Below are 16,386 nucleotides of genomic sequence, written 5' to 3' on the forward strand. Positions count from 1 at the left end.
CGTTTAAAAAAATATATTTGTGGCTTTAAAAAGAATAAGTCTACCTATTTTTTGAAACGAACCAAATCCGATCCACCAGGAAAAAAAAATTATCCCGTGGCTTTAGAAAAATATGTCTAGATTTTTTTTTAAAGCCACGTGGTATTTTTTTTAATTAAAAAATTAACAAAATCATTTAAAAAAAAATCTGTCAACAAAAAAGATATATTTGCACTATTTTGTAACAGTAGGGGTATATTTACACCACTTTTATAATTTTTTTTTTGGGGGGGGGGGGGGGGGGGGAGGGGTATATTTACTCTAAATCGCAAAGTTAAGGGGTATATTTGCATCTTTTCCCTTTATTAATGAGGAACCATTTATATAGAGAATAAGAGATTTGTCCCTAAAGATTGCCCCTATTATTGATTTTTTTTTTTTGGTGTCATTAACATAGATATTATTGCCTGCAATGTTAATGATCTTCCTTGAGGCCATCATATCTATTGGCTCTAGATTTTGTAGATCTATTTTGTGAGACCATGTCAATTTGTTTGCAACGAACTTTTTCAAATACACAAAATAAAATGCAATCATAAAATAAATAAAAGAAGTGATTAAATTTATCAAGATCGTGAGTACAATTTTGTGTATTACCATGATTTTCTATCCTAAATTTTTCTGTGATTTGAAGGCCGTTAGTGGCGTATTTCTCAAACACAGGATAATTTGGATCTTTTTGAGATGTATTTGATCTCTAAGAACATCGGGGCAACATTTCTACTTGATATTGAGGAAGAACTTTGAGTTGATCTTATGGAAGAATGACCACACTGTGAGAAAGGTAGCATTTGATGCCTTGATCTCGTTGTGAAAATCTCATAGAGATGCCTTTTCAAGTAATATGTGCCCCTTTTTATAGGCGTGAGCTAGAGTTCAAGTGGAATAGCCTTCAAGAAACTCTAAAGAACCTTAGGGTTTAAAGAATATGAATTGGATTTGTCTTGTAGAGTCCCACAAAATTCAATGTCTACAAATGCTCCCTACTTCAAAGCTTATCGAATTATAGATTTGATGAAACTCAAAGACGAGACTTGAAGTATCAATAAAAAGGAAGCTTCCGTCTTGAGGCTATGTGGCTTGGTGAAGGATTATTCTGTTTGTCCATTCTTATGGTTTTGCGACCTCACCGAGAACTATTTGGATAGAGAACAAGAGATTTGTCCTTATACGACCACCATTGTTAAAAATTAGATCCAATTTGTGAGAGAAGAGATGAAGGGTAGACCCAGTTCCACCGAGCGTTCCAAATTTGTAATAACTAATTTTCATTTCTAAAAATAATAATCAAGACATGAAAAATAGTGACAAGAAATAAATTTAATTTCAATAAAGTGTGCGAGGGTTAAAATCTTTATAAAATCTTGAATAAAAAGATGTAATCTTCTGATATTTCTCTTCATGACTGTCAACTCAAGTGTTTTGTTTATTCTTGAATTGATGGATTATTTGTTGTTGAAATTTCACCATGAATACGGAGCCAAAATTTGATCACAATCGTAGAGGTATGGAAACTTACACCTCATCACTTGAAGATGAAGACCTTTTGGTATGTGGAAGACTTGCGGATCACCACTAGAAAGCAGAGCTTCTTATGTATTTTTCTTCATGCCTTTTGGCCTTGTGAAGACCCCTATTTATAGTTGTAGGGGAGGGAGTTTGTGATGAATACATACTCTTTTTTGCTCATTTGATTAGCCTACCTAATCAAACCTATCACAAGTATGGGGATAAGTGTCTATGTAACTGGTTGGACCATGTCATTTGAACACTTGGCGACATTTGATTGATTCTCATATTAACTTGCCATGCTACATTAGCTATGCATGTTGCATTATTTTATTGGTTCTTGACTTGATTTGTCGCCACACGTCATTTGACACATGAAATGGACCTTTAGGATAAGATGACATCTTAGGCTAGCATGATGGGTTCATCAGTTGCTCAATTAAATGAACAAGACCAATCAAGATCCGATCATTGATTAATATTGGACTTATATAACTAATCTAAATATGTTATCCAATAACATTTATTTGGACTAATATATCTTGAACTTAGTATAAGGTCAATTTCTTCTGAACTTAATTTCGATAAAATTTCATTGTCCACACATATCACTGCTTAATTACTTGATGACCAAAACTCACCCAACAACACCACTGATAGTTAAAAAGAATCCAAAAAGTATTCAAATACCAGAAGTTTCACAAGCGTATGTGTGAGCACGCGTGCGTGCTAGGGAGCCATTTAGCCTATCTAAATGTCATGCCCCAAATCTGGAGGGGCATGGCTGGCACCCGATCCCACACTTGGCTGAAGCGAACCATTCTGAATCTGTAATTCTGGAGGGGTAACCCTCAAGGCCGATTGAGCCTACCTACAAACAGACAATACCAACAAGCCGACGAGGCCACACTCTGAATGTATATAAAGACTAGCTATCTCATCTGAACGGGGCTCACACACCCAAAACATATATATCACTGAGCAAGCCGACGAGACTGCTATAAATGTACTCAACCAACAGTATCAAAATAGACATATACAAGGCCCGGCAAGGCTACGACACTTAGTATAGACATGACTCGTCTACAAGCCTCTAAGGAAAGCATAACTGTATCACGGTCGGGATAGGGCCTCGGCCTACCTATCAAGTCTATAAACATAAAAGAAAGACTCCAAATGGACCTGGCAACTCCGGACAAGGGAGCTCACCAATCAGCTGATCTCTGGTCCTATTTACTGGGGAGGTCTATTAATCTGTCTATTTGTACCTGCAGGCATGAATGCAGCGCCCTCGGTAAAAGAGATGTCAGTATGAAACAATGTACCGAGTATGTAAGGCAATAGGTAACTGAAACTGAAAATGAATTGAAAAAACATAATAATCTGGAGATCAAGGAATGCTCTGAATATCTCACTTGATCTGACTCATATCAAATGCTACACAATAATATCATATATCTCATTAACCAAGTGGCCAGGCAACTATAAAATGGCGCTGACTATAAGGCCAGGCAATAAGGTCTCACTGACCAATAGGCCAGGCAATAATGTTTCACTGACCCGTAGCCCAGGCAATAATGTCTTACTGTGGCCAGGCTAAAGAAAATATACGTATATCATGCTGTATATTATGCATAAACTGAAAAGTAATGAAAACAATACATGTATCTTCTACCTCTCTATAATCTCAAGGACATAGGAAGGGGGATATGAATCCCTCGGAAGGTATATCACAACATTTAGAAATGGTAAATCTCTTACGACAAGCTCTAGTCATAAGACTCGTCAAACCTTTACTATATATGGAAATCATGCCAAAGAAGGAAAGGACAACCTTTACATACCTCAAGTTGTCAATATAATCCAACAACGAACTCGTCGTAACACTTACGCCAATCCTATAACAAAGGAATACATACATGAACTTAGATGACGCTAGTAAATCCCGCATATCAAACGATAAATCGATTCTAAAATAAAACGGGCAGCATTTCCCCTATTCCTCAATCACTACAATACAACCAACAACCAAAGATGACAATAACAACCTCGTAAGTCTCTTTAAACCCAAATCATCAACTTTCAAAGATATACATCAAAACACCCCAATATACGCTTCGTATACGATACTTTCTACACTTTATGCTCCCAAATACATCAAGTATAACACCCTCAACACTTCCTCAACATTAACTACTATCTATAACTAAAGAAATTAGCTCAATAACACATCAAAAACATGGCTCAAAACAGAGTACAACTCAACATGAACTTCAACATATATTTGAACCTTTTCCCACAACTTTCTTCTTTCAATACTAAGTATAAACATCTAACAAACTTATAAACAAGGAAATAAGGTGAAATCTAACCTCAAGAACTCAAGAACACATCAATTCCAAGATTATTTCACCTTGAAGTATCCCTCAAATCTACTAGAAGAGGAAGAACTAAGCTTCAACAACAATCTGAAAATATTTGGCACTTGATTCTCTCTTTTAATCCTTGATTTTACTTGGGGGTTGATTAATTATGTTGGAGAGGATTTCTAGGGGTATGGAAGATCTATGGAATTAGAGAAAATGAATTAAAATGAAGGAGATACGAAATATATGCAAAAAGAGGCTGCCACTGCCAATGATATAAATTCCAATATATGGAGCGTAAATCAATATTCGATTCGTATATTTGGACCACAAATGACCAACAGTAGCCCATCCCCGCTGTTATAAAAATACAATGGGGCTCATCCAATATATGGTTTGTATATCCTACCATAAATCCCAACTTTCATCGAAACGTATTCTCTTCAATTCGTTTAACCTCTAATCCTTCCAACACATACTAAACATGAAATTAAACCCTCGTATACTCGAGATGGGCATATCTAATCTCGAATAATCTCGATGATAATCTCTCTCTCTAAGTCTGTGATGACCAACTCACAAGGAAACTCTACGTACGAAAGTACGAGGTGTAACATCTTTCCCCTTTAGAAATATTAGTCCTCGAATGTTAAACTTTTAGAAGTCTACAGAAATTTCAGCAGAGTCTCCTATGTAATCATACTACTACAAACCTGCCATATAGCCCAACAACACAGTACAATGCCATATAGGGCTACAATAATCAATAAAAACAATGGCCCACACGACCAACAAAAGTAATTGACAATACAGTGCCTGCCTGAAGATGATGGTATCGCGGCCTGAACTTGCTCTGGGATCGAAAACAAATGGGGGTATCTGGACTTCATATTTTTCTCGACTTCCTAGTTCATCTCTTCTATATTCTTATTCCTCCAGAGCACTTATACAAAGGCTACATCTTTGGTGTTATGTTTTGCATTTCGCGGGCAGGATTAGCGCTCGAAAAGCTACTTCGAACTTGGTGGTGCTCTTTCGGACTTGTTTTGAAAAAGAGTCGCCACTTAATTTTTGGGAAATTAGGAAAATCAGGTAGAAGGGTTTATTTAAATACCGTGAAAAATCCCGTAATCCAGAGTTCTAGGTAAGGGTTCTGATAATCCCCCTAAGGAAGGTGTTAGGAACTCTAGTATTAAGGATCCATACTATACGGTTGACTTTCGAATTCAAATGTGTGATTATGCTTAAAACTGCTTATTAAGTGTTTAATTTCAGCATTTATAAAAATTGTCATTTATTGCATATCATTTGGGTTTCAGAATTTTTTTGAATATATTCCCTTTATCTGTGGGTACTTTAGGTTCTGATTTATAGTACCCAGGTAAGAATAGTGTCACGACCCAATTAGAAAGCTATGACGGGTACTAGAAACTGGCTACCGAGCACCACTCATCATGCTATCTATTATATTTAACCTGGACATATATCATTTTAAACATAAAACATGTCATAAACCAATTTCTAAATCTCCGAAAACGTGTATATATGCATAAGCCCATGAGGCTAAAAAATGATGTACAAAATATACACTGAAGAAGCCTCGTAGCATCTACAACCTGCACATAAGTATCTACGAGACTCTAACTGAAGTCATAAGGACCGGACAGGACCCCGTCATGCCTCAAATATGTACACAAAAGGATATATCAATAAATAGCACCTCCGAAGTAGTGGAGTGCTCCTCATAGGCTCTTACGAATCTGTACCGCCTCCCTATCTACATGTGGGCATGAACACAACGTCCATAAAAAAAGGACGTCAGTACGAGCAATGTACTGAGTATATAAAGCGTATGCGATAACATGGTAAAAAGATACAAGAATATAAGATAAAGAGATAACCTGTAACTGATTGCCTCTTAAGGCGGAGTCATGCATGCTAACTCATATAATAAATAACATCATATCATGTATGCATATATAAACTGCCCAACTGTATAGGTACAGTGTGATCATCATTAGCCCGCGTCTGGGCCTCCCACATCCGGGGTAAACATCTCATGCCACCCCGCTAGTGGTGTCTGCCCATGCCATCTAGACATGGTGTAATTGTCATCATAGCTGCCCACTATCCCCGTCGTAGTGGTAACTGCTCGACCAACTAGGCACGGTGTAATTGTACATATACATATCATAAAGCATGCATGAGATCTCAAGTAAAAGCAATAACCCTATCGGAGTGACATAAGATCGGTAACCTCCGATTATATTATGGAATAATTATGATCGTCATGTCTCATCTTGGAGGAACTAGTAGCATGAGGTGAGAATAACAACAATGAATATTATCAAGGAAAACATTGGATAAGCTCATGAACTTCATAAAGGCATTAATTCGTGACTTTGGGGTCTTTAGAAATAGAGTCGTCACCATCAATATCATGGAACACATCTAATCTCTTTCTCTTAAGGAATCATCAAGAACATTTAATTTTCCACATTTAGAATATAAGTCATGAAAATATAGAGGAAATCTTAAGGTAGGGGTCATGCCTTCGGAAGAAGGGGGCTAGCCTTACATACCTTTACGTCGCTCTAGCTTTTCGACTCAATGCTTTCTTCCAATATTCACAATTCTACCTTCAAGAGAATTCGTACTAAGGTTAGATAACCGGAAACATACTTTAGGTCTCAATTAACAATCTAAGAGCTAATGAAAATTGGACATCGTCTCCTTTGTTTCAATGACTTCCTCCACACAATAAACACTCCCAAACATCAATAACAACACCCACAATATCATAATTAATAACTTTATCAAGCTATACATTATTCAATTCTCAACATTCCCTATCAAAATCATTCATAACCATAACTATGGCGCTATACCATACCCATTCTCATATAATACTTCTTTAACACCGTTTGCATCATTCACAACAAGATTTTACTCATGGCATGTCAAGAATCATAATTCATGTCAAGCTACTATTCAAGAATACCATTATTTCTACATTTGAGCTTCATTTTCCATTTCCTTCCCCAATCCAAGTTATTCAACTCTCCAAGACTCTTAATAACATGAAATAAACATAAAACTCACCTTTGCTTGTGTAGGAACGAAATTTGGATGAAGATACTTCACTTGAAGAAAACCCTAACTCCAATACTAAAGAAGTTCTTGACTTGTATCAACCCTAGTAAGCATCCACGCACTTGGTTTTCTTGGTGCTTGGTCTTTGATTTTTCCTTGGATATGTGTTGATATAGTTTGGAGAGGGTTCTAGAGGTTTTGATAGAGTTGGAGAAGATGAAAATGAGAGAAATGAATTTGGGGGTCCTCTTTTATAAAATTAAAAAGCTGCTGGACGAGGATCATACAGACCCTTATATGGTGCCTATAACTTATATGGTCTGTAGAAGTGACCGTATAATACCTCTAGTGAAAGATCCCACTCTGGACAGGTTATATGGTCCCTTATATGGACCGTATAAATGGCCGTAGAACTCACAATTTCTGAAGTTGATCCCATTGTTTCGTTTAACTTCCAATCCTTATGGAACCTTCTCGACACTTGTATAATACTTCATTAACTATCTAAGGAGCCTTAGAAATTCTCCTCAAGGCATTACTAAATCGACATTAGCTCGATTGTTTCGAAATCTTTCCGAACACAACTTATAGTTGACCTTCCTTTGACGAACTTTGCTTCGATAATTCATATAACTTCAAAATCTTATTGTACGCACTTTAAAGCCACCAAATGCCCCTCTTATAATCATAATAGCCTCATGTTGACCTTAATCTCACGTTAGTCTATTTGTGACACAACGACATGAAGTTTCCGAGGTGTAACAAAGTCTCCTTTTATGTATAAGGATAGTATGTGAAATATCAAAAATGTTTTGGTAAATATATATACAAGTATTTATATAAATCTCTTTTTATTTTTTCTTATCACACACATTTCGTCTCAGGATCAACCCATATAATGCATCGGAACGTCTTTCCCTAAAACTTTGTATTTACGAATGTATTTCACTCATTTTTAAAATAGACTAACAATTTATGAAAATAATTTTTTTATTATCACGGACCCATACATATATGTATGAAAAATTGGTATTTTTCGCCTTGAAATGGATTTGAACCCAAAATGTGTATGTTTCTACTAAAATGTGACTCAGTGAGCCTAGCCCAAGTCTTGTCCTTGTTCCCTTTGAAAATCACATGGGCTGTGGCCCAAATGTTGATAATTTCAAGTGGGCACTGGCCCAAAGTTTTGTTTTCATTTGTTGGGCTTGGCTCCCAAAATCACGTCAATTTATGCCCAGAAACTGGTCTTAATTTTCTCAAAACATATCCATTGGTTTTAAAGAAAATTGATTTGGTTCCTTAGAAAAATGCCATAATATTAGGTGATTTTGGAAAATTCTTTTAACTTTCGAATTCTGTTTATGTCAAAATCAGTTTTTGTTATCCCTTTTAAGATTTTGAAATCGTTACATCTAATCCAGTTTCTTTTTGGAAATCATTTAGGGGACCTAAAGTCGACTAAACGGCATATGTATCGTTGTCCTAAGATGACTAGTTCTAAAAATAAAGATTCCAATATGAATTTGTTTTTTGCAAGTAGTAAAAGTACAAATACAACAATCTAAAAATAAAAAAAGCATTAAAAAAAAGAAGAAGACAGGTTGGGGGCGTACCAAGCCCCCTAATTTGTCATTTTCACCTATGGCTGGGCTTTTTGCGTATTTATAATATTTGCTTCCCTTTCCTCTTCATCGGACTCAATCATGTCACGAAGGAATTGCCTGTTGGGCCTTGGCCCAACAGGTGGGTTTGGACTCGGCCCAAGTGACCATGCAGTAGAGGAGATGAAAAAGAAAAATTAACTCGCTGAACTTATCATGTATATAAACGCATACACACATCATATATGTACATACAGATAAAAATATATAAGCAATGTATTCAATTTTAGAGGACTGGGCCTGGAGCACCTACTGACTTTTCAATTCATCCCAAGGCCTTCTTTATTTTCCTACTTTTAGACTAAGTGCTGCCCTTATGCTCAATTAAACTGGGCCAGGCCCATATCAATGATAAATCTAGAGCCCGTTTGGATTGGCTTATAAGTCGCTTATAAGTTGCTTATAAGCTGTTTTCAGCTTTTTTGAGTGTTTGGCTGGCCAGCTTAAAGTCATTTTGTGCTTAAAATAAGCTCAAAAAAATAATTGGGCCCATTTGACTTAGCTTATCTAAAGCAGCTTATAAGCTGTTTGCAGCTTATAAGCCAAAAAAAATAAGTTAGACTACCCCAACTTATTTTTTTTAGCTTATAAGCTGCAAACAGCTTATAGGCATAAGCCCATCCAAACAGGCTCCTAAGCTTGGACTTAAAATTGAAGCCTAAAGGACTCTACTCCTTTATACTTCCTTTATTATGCCAAAATATCCCCATATACATACGGTATACTGCTGATATACGCAGGTGATATGTATATCAAACATATGTCTCATGTATATCATTTTCTGCTATCAAAATTCGTGTATATCTTACATAACTCTAGCCTTTAAACCACAAATCCTATGCCTATAACTCAATTAAACACTTAATCAGTCTCTCAATTTTAAAAGCAACATTCTCATTTAAGCTAAGGCCAATAGACCTTATCAGATATACACTGTAAGATGATCCACTTAGGTTTAATATGGACTCTGGTATCTAGCAGTTAACAGGGCAGATATAAAGAATCCAAAAATAAGTGCTTGCACTGCCCATAAACGTGGGCAGTGTCAACAAAAAAAAGGAGCATGTTTATCCAATGAACACAATACAAAACAAGGAAGCTACTAGAGGGGAAATTTATGAACCAATCAATCAAAACAGATGGAGTACAAGACTTAACAGTTCAGATAGACAGAGATAACATAAGAGAGTACAAGCTCAAACATAATAGGAGAAGTGTACAGAAGGAAATACCAGATTCATGCATACAGGGACTTGGATGAAATGAAAGGAAGGAAAGAAAACATCTGTGACATGCAGTTTCAACCAAATTTTAAGGAGGAGGGGTAACACAAGATATTCAAATAGATCAAATGCCTCAGACTCAGCATTTTATTTAAAAGTAAAAAATTTCAGATTTCAACTTAGCCAATTCCTTTCCTTGTTCTAGAAATCAAAGACCTTAGGTGGGCAGTCCCTCTTCTTTAACCACGCAAGCTATATTTTCACTTAGCAAATCCATTTTATTGCAACCTCTGATCCAATAACAAGAATAGAAGACCAAAACCATGAACATGACCAAACACACATCCCATAGACCAGAGGCATGCCATGGCATCTTTTATCTGGGGGAAAGATACTATGGGCCAAGTTATGCTTGACTCTCTTCAATCCCCATCCTAAGGTACCTTAAAAAGGCTTCCCAGCCCAAGTGACTTATAGTTTTGCATGTGCACATGGCTTGGTCTTCTTATCACCCAACTAAGTCTTATACGTAATTAGTGATAACAACTAGCCTCAACTAGCCTTACAGCTAACGTAGCCTATAATTTTAGTCATGAAATGGTTTTTAATCCTTTTGTTTTTGTCTGAATCCTATTAGCTTTAGGTGTTCCATTTTAAAAAAAATCTGATTCCTTGTATGAACCAAATCAAGACAACCTTGGCAAAGCGCAGACCTCAACTAAGTATAGTATACTTCCCTTATAAGATTAATCTTCACCTCATTATTCCATTATCAATCATGTCCATTTTTACAACTTAGCAGATTATCTTAATCATAAGCTTAACAATTAGACAGGGAAAGACATACTTTAGGGGATTTCATTCACAAACAGTCCAGAATCACTTAGCAAGATGTCAGAGGTAGAAACATAAGGACAGAACAAAGGACTTCACACAACCATATCTTCTAGCTTGACAAAACTTATTTCTTGTCCAAAGAGGTCAGGTACAAGATACAATAAGACTCAAACAAACCTGCTATGACTTGTACGATCAAGTTAACTAGTAATGTTAAGGTTTGGACATTTATGACACCTGTCCACTCAAACCATTTTAAACTCCAAAGCCAACTGATTTCTTAGTTATTTAGGTCAAGAAAAATCTATGTGATCAGACTCATGTCTAGATTTTTAACTAGGTGGAATCATTTTGTTTTAACTATTGGAAGTTTAAGCTTGCACACAAAGGTCCACAGTATACTTGTCAACAATATTGTATTCATTTATGATAATTAGTGATCAAGGAGAAAGAAGACAACTTGAAGATTCTATTTCTTTACTCCTAACTTAAACTTAAGATCTCTAAGTTAGCATGTTTGAGTTGATAAATTAGCACATCTTCAGTTAAACTTAGATGAGTTATCACAGATGCATTAATAGTCTTAGGCATTCAGAAGTAATACCACTTTAATACCATTCAAGTCATTACTGTCAAGTTTGCAACCATATATCAACATATTAAGAGATACAAGCAGTCAAACAGTGGTCTAAGTGTCATTTAAGATACATCCAGGTTTATAACATTCTTATAAACAAATACCATCAGAATTTATACTCAAACAGGTATGCATTAGTCCATTAATTATCTAACTAGCAAAAGCAACTAAGGCAAGATCAGACAGTGACTAAGATAATCATAACACTTAAAACAATTTATCTCAGACTCATGATAACAAATTCAAACATATATTAAGGCAATAAACATGATCATAAACTAAGTTTTAAACTAGGCATTCCATAACAGGAAGATTATACTATAATCAAGCAAAAACTTTAAAAAAAAAAACCAACAAGAAGATAACGTATTACCTTTTTTAGATGTAGCTGTGAACAAGATTGAATTTGGAGCCTTGGATGCTTCCAATTTCCTCCTCAACCTCCACACAAGAACAAAAACCAAATGTTTAGAACTTAGACACTTAACTTTTTCCGTTAAGTGTAAATTTTTTTACTAGCCTTAATTTCAAGTCAAATGCTCAAAATTCAGGCTTTTGTGCGTATGAAGGTATATTCAACTTTGAGGTCTTAGAACCCCCAAAACATGAAACCCTAATTTCCTACCGATGTGGGACTTCGAAAATTTTCAAGAATCATTAATGCATCGTACTTGATTCAGATGAGAAAATGAAAAAAAAGGAGAAAGAAGGATGAAAATTACCTATCTAGGTTACGTTTGGGTGGAGTTTGGTGAGACAGAGGGAGAGCAATAAATGCCTTGCATCTTTTCAACCATTCACGGAACATGCTCATCTGCAAATCCTGGGTTTTTTTCCAAATGATTAGGAGAAAGAACGGGTAGGGGGTGGCGGTTGTTATAGTTCACTTTTATACCGGTTAAGGCATAAAAGCTACTGAGACGTTATTGGTGCTCTAATTGGATTTTAATATTTTAGAGTTGCCACCTAATTTACTAAGAGAATCGGGTTTAAAGAGTTTCTCAAGCTACAGAAAAAGTCTTATTGTACCAAAGTTCGAGGTAAGGGTTTTGGTGAAATCGCTAAGCTAACGTAAATACGAATTCTCTTGAAGGTAAAGACGTGAGCATCAAAAGAGAACGAGCAAGCAATAGAGTAGTTAAACGACAAAGGTATGTGAGGCTATTCCTTTCTTTCTAAGGCATGAATCTTATGGCATGATTTTCCTCCTTCTTCATGAATCTCCCATCTTCAAGAAAACTAAGAGTCCTTGTCCATGAATAGCCATATGAGCTAAGAAATGCATTGTGATTACGATAATGATGATGATAAGCTTAAGTCTAAAGATTCTAGAAATCCATGATATGATATTTCTATAAAGCTAATGAGGCTATCTATAGCTTATTGATGTTGATAATTATGTACACTCACCTTATGCTAATTCCTTCAAGGCGAGGCAGAATGTTTATGAATGCTCCATAATGCAATCGGGGGTTCACGACCTTACGTCACCCCGATAGAATATAGTTGTCCTTGAGTCTTTATGCAAGTATTATGATGAGCATATTATGGTGAGCATTATGGTGTGCATACTATGATGAGCATACTATGATGAGTATATTGTGATGATGTTACACCGCGCCTATATGGTCGGGCAGTCACTGCTAAGGCGGGCAGCATATAAACCATGACCAGATGTCATGGGCATACACCACTAGTGGGCGGCATGGGACAATACCCCGGATGCGGGAGGCCTGGACGCAGGCTAGTGCTATTGATTATTACACCGTACCTATATGGTCGGGCAGCTTATGCATATATGTATACATGACATGATGATGATTATGAAGTGAGTTAGCATGCATTATTATAGTCTTGGAGTGACAGGCAGTTATAGGTTGCTCCTTATTGATGCTCCATTTATTTCATTTATGTATTATCATTGCTTATGCCTCTCATACTCAGTACAATGTTCGTACTGACGTCCTTTCTTCTTGGACGCTGTGTTCATGCCCACAGGTAGACAGGGAGACGGTGCAGATCCATAGGAGCTACCAGCAGATTCACAGGAGCCCTCCTTTATTCCGGAGGTGCTATTTTGAGACAGTATTTTTGTGTCCATATATTTTGGGCACGACGGGGTCTTGTCCCGTCAGTATGTTTAGTACTCTAGTAGAGGCTCGTAGATACGCAGTGTGAGTAGTATAGTCCCACAGTTTTCATTGTATGTCTATATAAGTATGTACATGTATATGTATTATTTTGATTGTGGAAGGGCTCATGTATATAAAGTAAATATGTTTCAAATAAAATATAGTTTTCTATGACTTTGAGTATAAGAATATGAATGAATGTAGAATGAGTGGTGCTCGGTGGTTAGCCCCGGGTGCCCGTTACGGCCCCTATCCGGGTCGTGACAGAAGTGGTGTCAGAGCAGTTCAGTCCTAGGAAGTGTCTGTGAGCCGTGTCTAGTAGAGTCTTGTTTATGGTGTGTTGCGCGCCACTAATAAACAGGAGGATATGGGGCATTTAGGAAAAATAACCATCTTTTATCTTAAGAGATCGTGCGATAGAGCTGTGTTATAAGATTTTCCCCTCCTAATAGTGTGCTTTGATTTCAGAAATGCCGCCAAAGGGAAAAGCTACAGCCGTCCAGAAGGGCAAGACTACGATGAAGAGGCGGGTAGAAAGAGAGCCACCAATGAATGTAGGAGAGGGTGAATCACATAATGAGGCCCCATCTAATACTTCCTCTACCCCGCATAATGTAGAAGAACAAGGAGGAGCTTCAGCTCCGATTCATCCACTGGCTACTTCGGGTCAACAAGTGACTGAGGCCATTCATCTAGTGACACAGTTAGTTACCGTCCAGGCACAGCGGCAGACTGCGGGTTCAAGTGATCGGGCAGCTAGTACAAGAGCTTGTGACTTTATGAGTTTAAATCCTCCGAAGTTTTTCGGGTCAAAGCCGGATGAAGACCCGCAAGGTTTTATTGACGAGATGCTAAGGGCATTAAAGATCATTCATGCTTCTGAAACTGAATCTGTGGAGTTCGCATTTTACAGACTCCGAGATGTGGCGGTATTGTTATATAATAATTGGATAGCATCGAGAAAAGAGAATGCGCCTCCTCCCATTTGGCAAGAGTTCGTGGATGCTTTCTGTCACAACCCTATTAGAGGCCGTGACGGGTGTTCGATACTACTATATCAGACACCTCTTATCTCGCATTCTATTCTTACTACTGAGTGGGCCATATGGACGATACCGTCATCTTTTACTCAAACAGTCATTAATAGCATACTCGTAAGCAAATGTCAATAAGCTTTACTAATATATTATACAACGACAAGGACAACAAGACTGTGAAACATTTGATAATACACATCCGTCTACGATCCTCTAGATAAGATACATATATTGACAAGGAAAGGCCGGATTCTGCCGTGCCCAAATGTACACAAAAGTAGTACCGATAAACTGAAGCTCCGGAACAACTGGAGCGCTCTCAATGTACCGCTGGTGGAACTCCTATGGATCAGACGCGTCTACCTATTTACCTGCGGGCATGAACGCAGCGTCCACAAGAAGGGACGTCAGTACGAGCAATGTACTGAGTATGCAAGGCATGAACAATACCATAAGATCATAGTAAAAGACGTAATGCACAACATAGAGTAAGGAAATAACCTGTACCTCTATTTGCCTTTTAAGACGGATATCATGCATTCTAACTTTACCTTTTGCAAGCAACATATAAATATTTACAAGTAAACTGCCCGACCATATAGGTACGGTGTAATGCTGCCCGACCATTTAGGCACGGTGTGATCATCATTAGCCAGCATCCAGGCCTCCCGTGTCCGGGGTAATGATAAACTGCCCACTGCAGTGGTGTGTCTGCCCGGCCGCCTATTGGACGGTGCGGTACTATACTGCCCGGCCATGTAGGCATGGTGTTATTAAAATAGATACATATTTATAAAGCATGCATGAGAGCCCAAGTGAAAACTACCACTCTATCGGAGTGACGTAAGGTCGGTAACCTCCGATTTATATTATGGAATAATCATCATCGATATATCTCACCTCGAGAGAACAATTCATGAGGTGAGACCAACAACAATGAATAAAATTGAGAAAGTTAGGAAAATAGCTCATTATTCTGATAAAAATATCGATCTCATAACTTAAGGCATTCATCTATAAAAACACCATCATCATACATATTGTAGAAAATATTCTCACTTTTAGCATCATCATTATCGTTGTAAAAACATGTTCGTCGCTGTTATCACAAGAGCTCACATAATCACAACCTTTGGTGTGGAACATACAAGCATTTTGGAAAGACATTTATGGGTTATCGGGAAAGAAATCATGCCTTGGAATCATAAGCATCTAACTTGGAAATAAGGAGGCTATGAAAACATTTATGGACTTGTAATCATAGGAATCATACCTTTGAAAGAAAGGGACGAGCCTTAACATACCTGCTCGACCTCCTATTGTCTATATTTATCTGCCCGAGCTCGTAAATCTACATTCGAGAAGGTTCACACTAATTTTAGTCCTCTTACCACACATTTATCCCATGTTTCAATTTAAACTATTCTATATTCTACCGAAAATCGGGCAGCATCTCCTCTGTTTATGTGGCTAGCCCGAATTCTCAGTTCATCAACCAACAATGCAACAACAATACCAACATCAATAATATCATTTTCCATATCAACATATCCCATAAAACAACCCACACGCTGTTTTCCAACTTTCCATAACTAATTAACTTACCATATAACCATTTAACCATTCTATCGTTGTAAATAAACCAGTATCATCATAAATAGGAAGAAATTCATACCTTTATCCCGTTAATAATATTATATCTTCACTTCTCCACCTTAATTTTAGGCCACAACGCACCGTTATATGATTCTGCACCAATAACTATGCGCTACCCAAACTGAAATTTGAAAATTATACCTGGTTTGGGCTAAAAGTGGGTGTGGGAAGGTTGGGGAGTTTTCCAGAATAT

At 37.1% G+C, this 16,386-nt stretch overlaps 1 long non-coding RNA gene across 1 annotated transcript; it reads right to left on the minus strand.

The window, feature by feature from the left end:
• Positions 1-2,111: 2,111 nt before the first annotated feature.
• On the minus strand, positions 2,112-12,269 carry LOC132642555 (uncharacterized). Its single transcript, XR_009583234.1, has 4 exons — positions 12,091-12,269; positions 11,742-11,809; positions 3,393-3,446; positions 2,112-2,816 (listed from the first exon to the last, which is right to left on the minus strand). It is a non-coding gene; the product is annotated as an uncharacterized LOC132642555 (long non-coding RNA).
• Positions 12,270-16,386: the final 4,117 nt, after the last annotated feature.

The sequence above is a fragment of the Lycium barbarum genome, chromosome 1 (genome assembly GCF_019175385.1).
Source record: "Lycium barbarum isolate Lr01 chromosome 1, ASM1917538v2, whole genome shotgun sequence".
NCBI lineage: Eukaryota > Viridiplantae > Streptophyta > Magnoliopsida > Solanales > Solanaceae > Lycium > Lycium barbarum.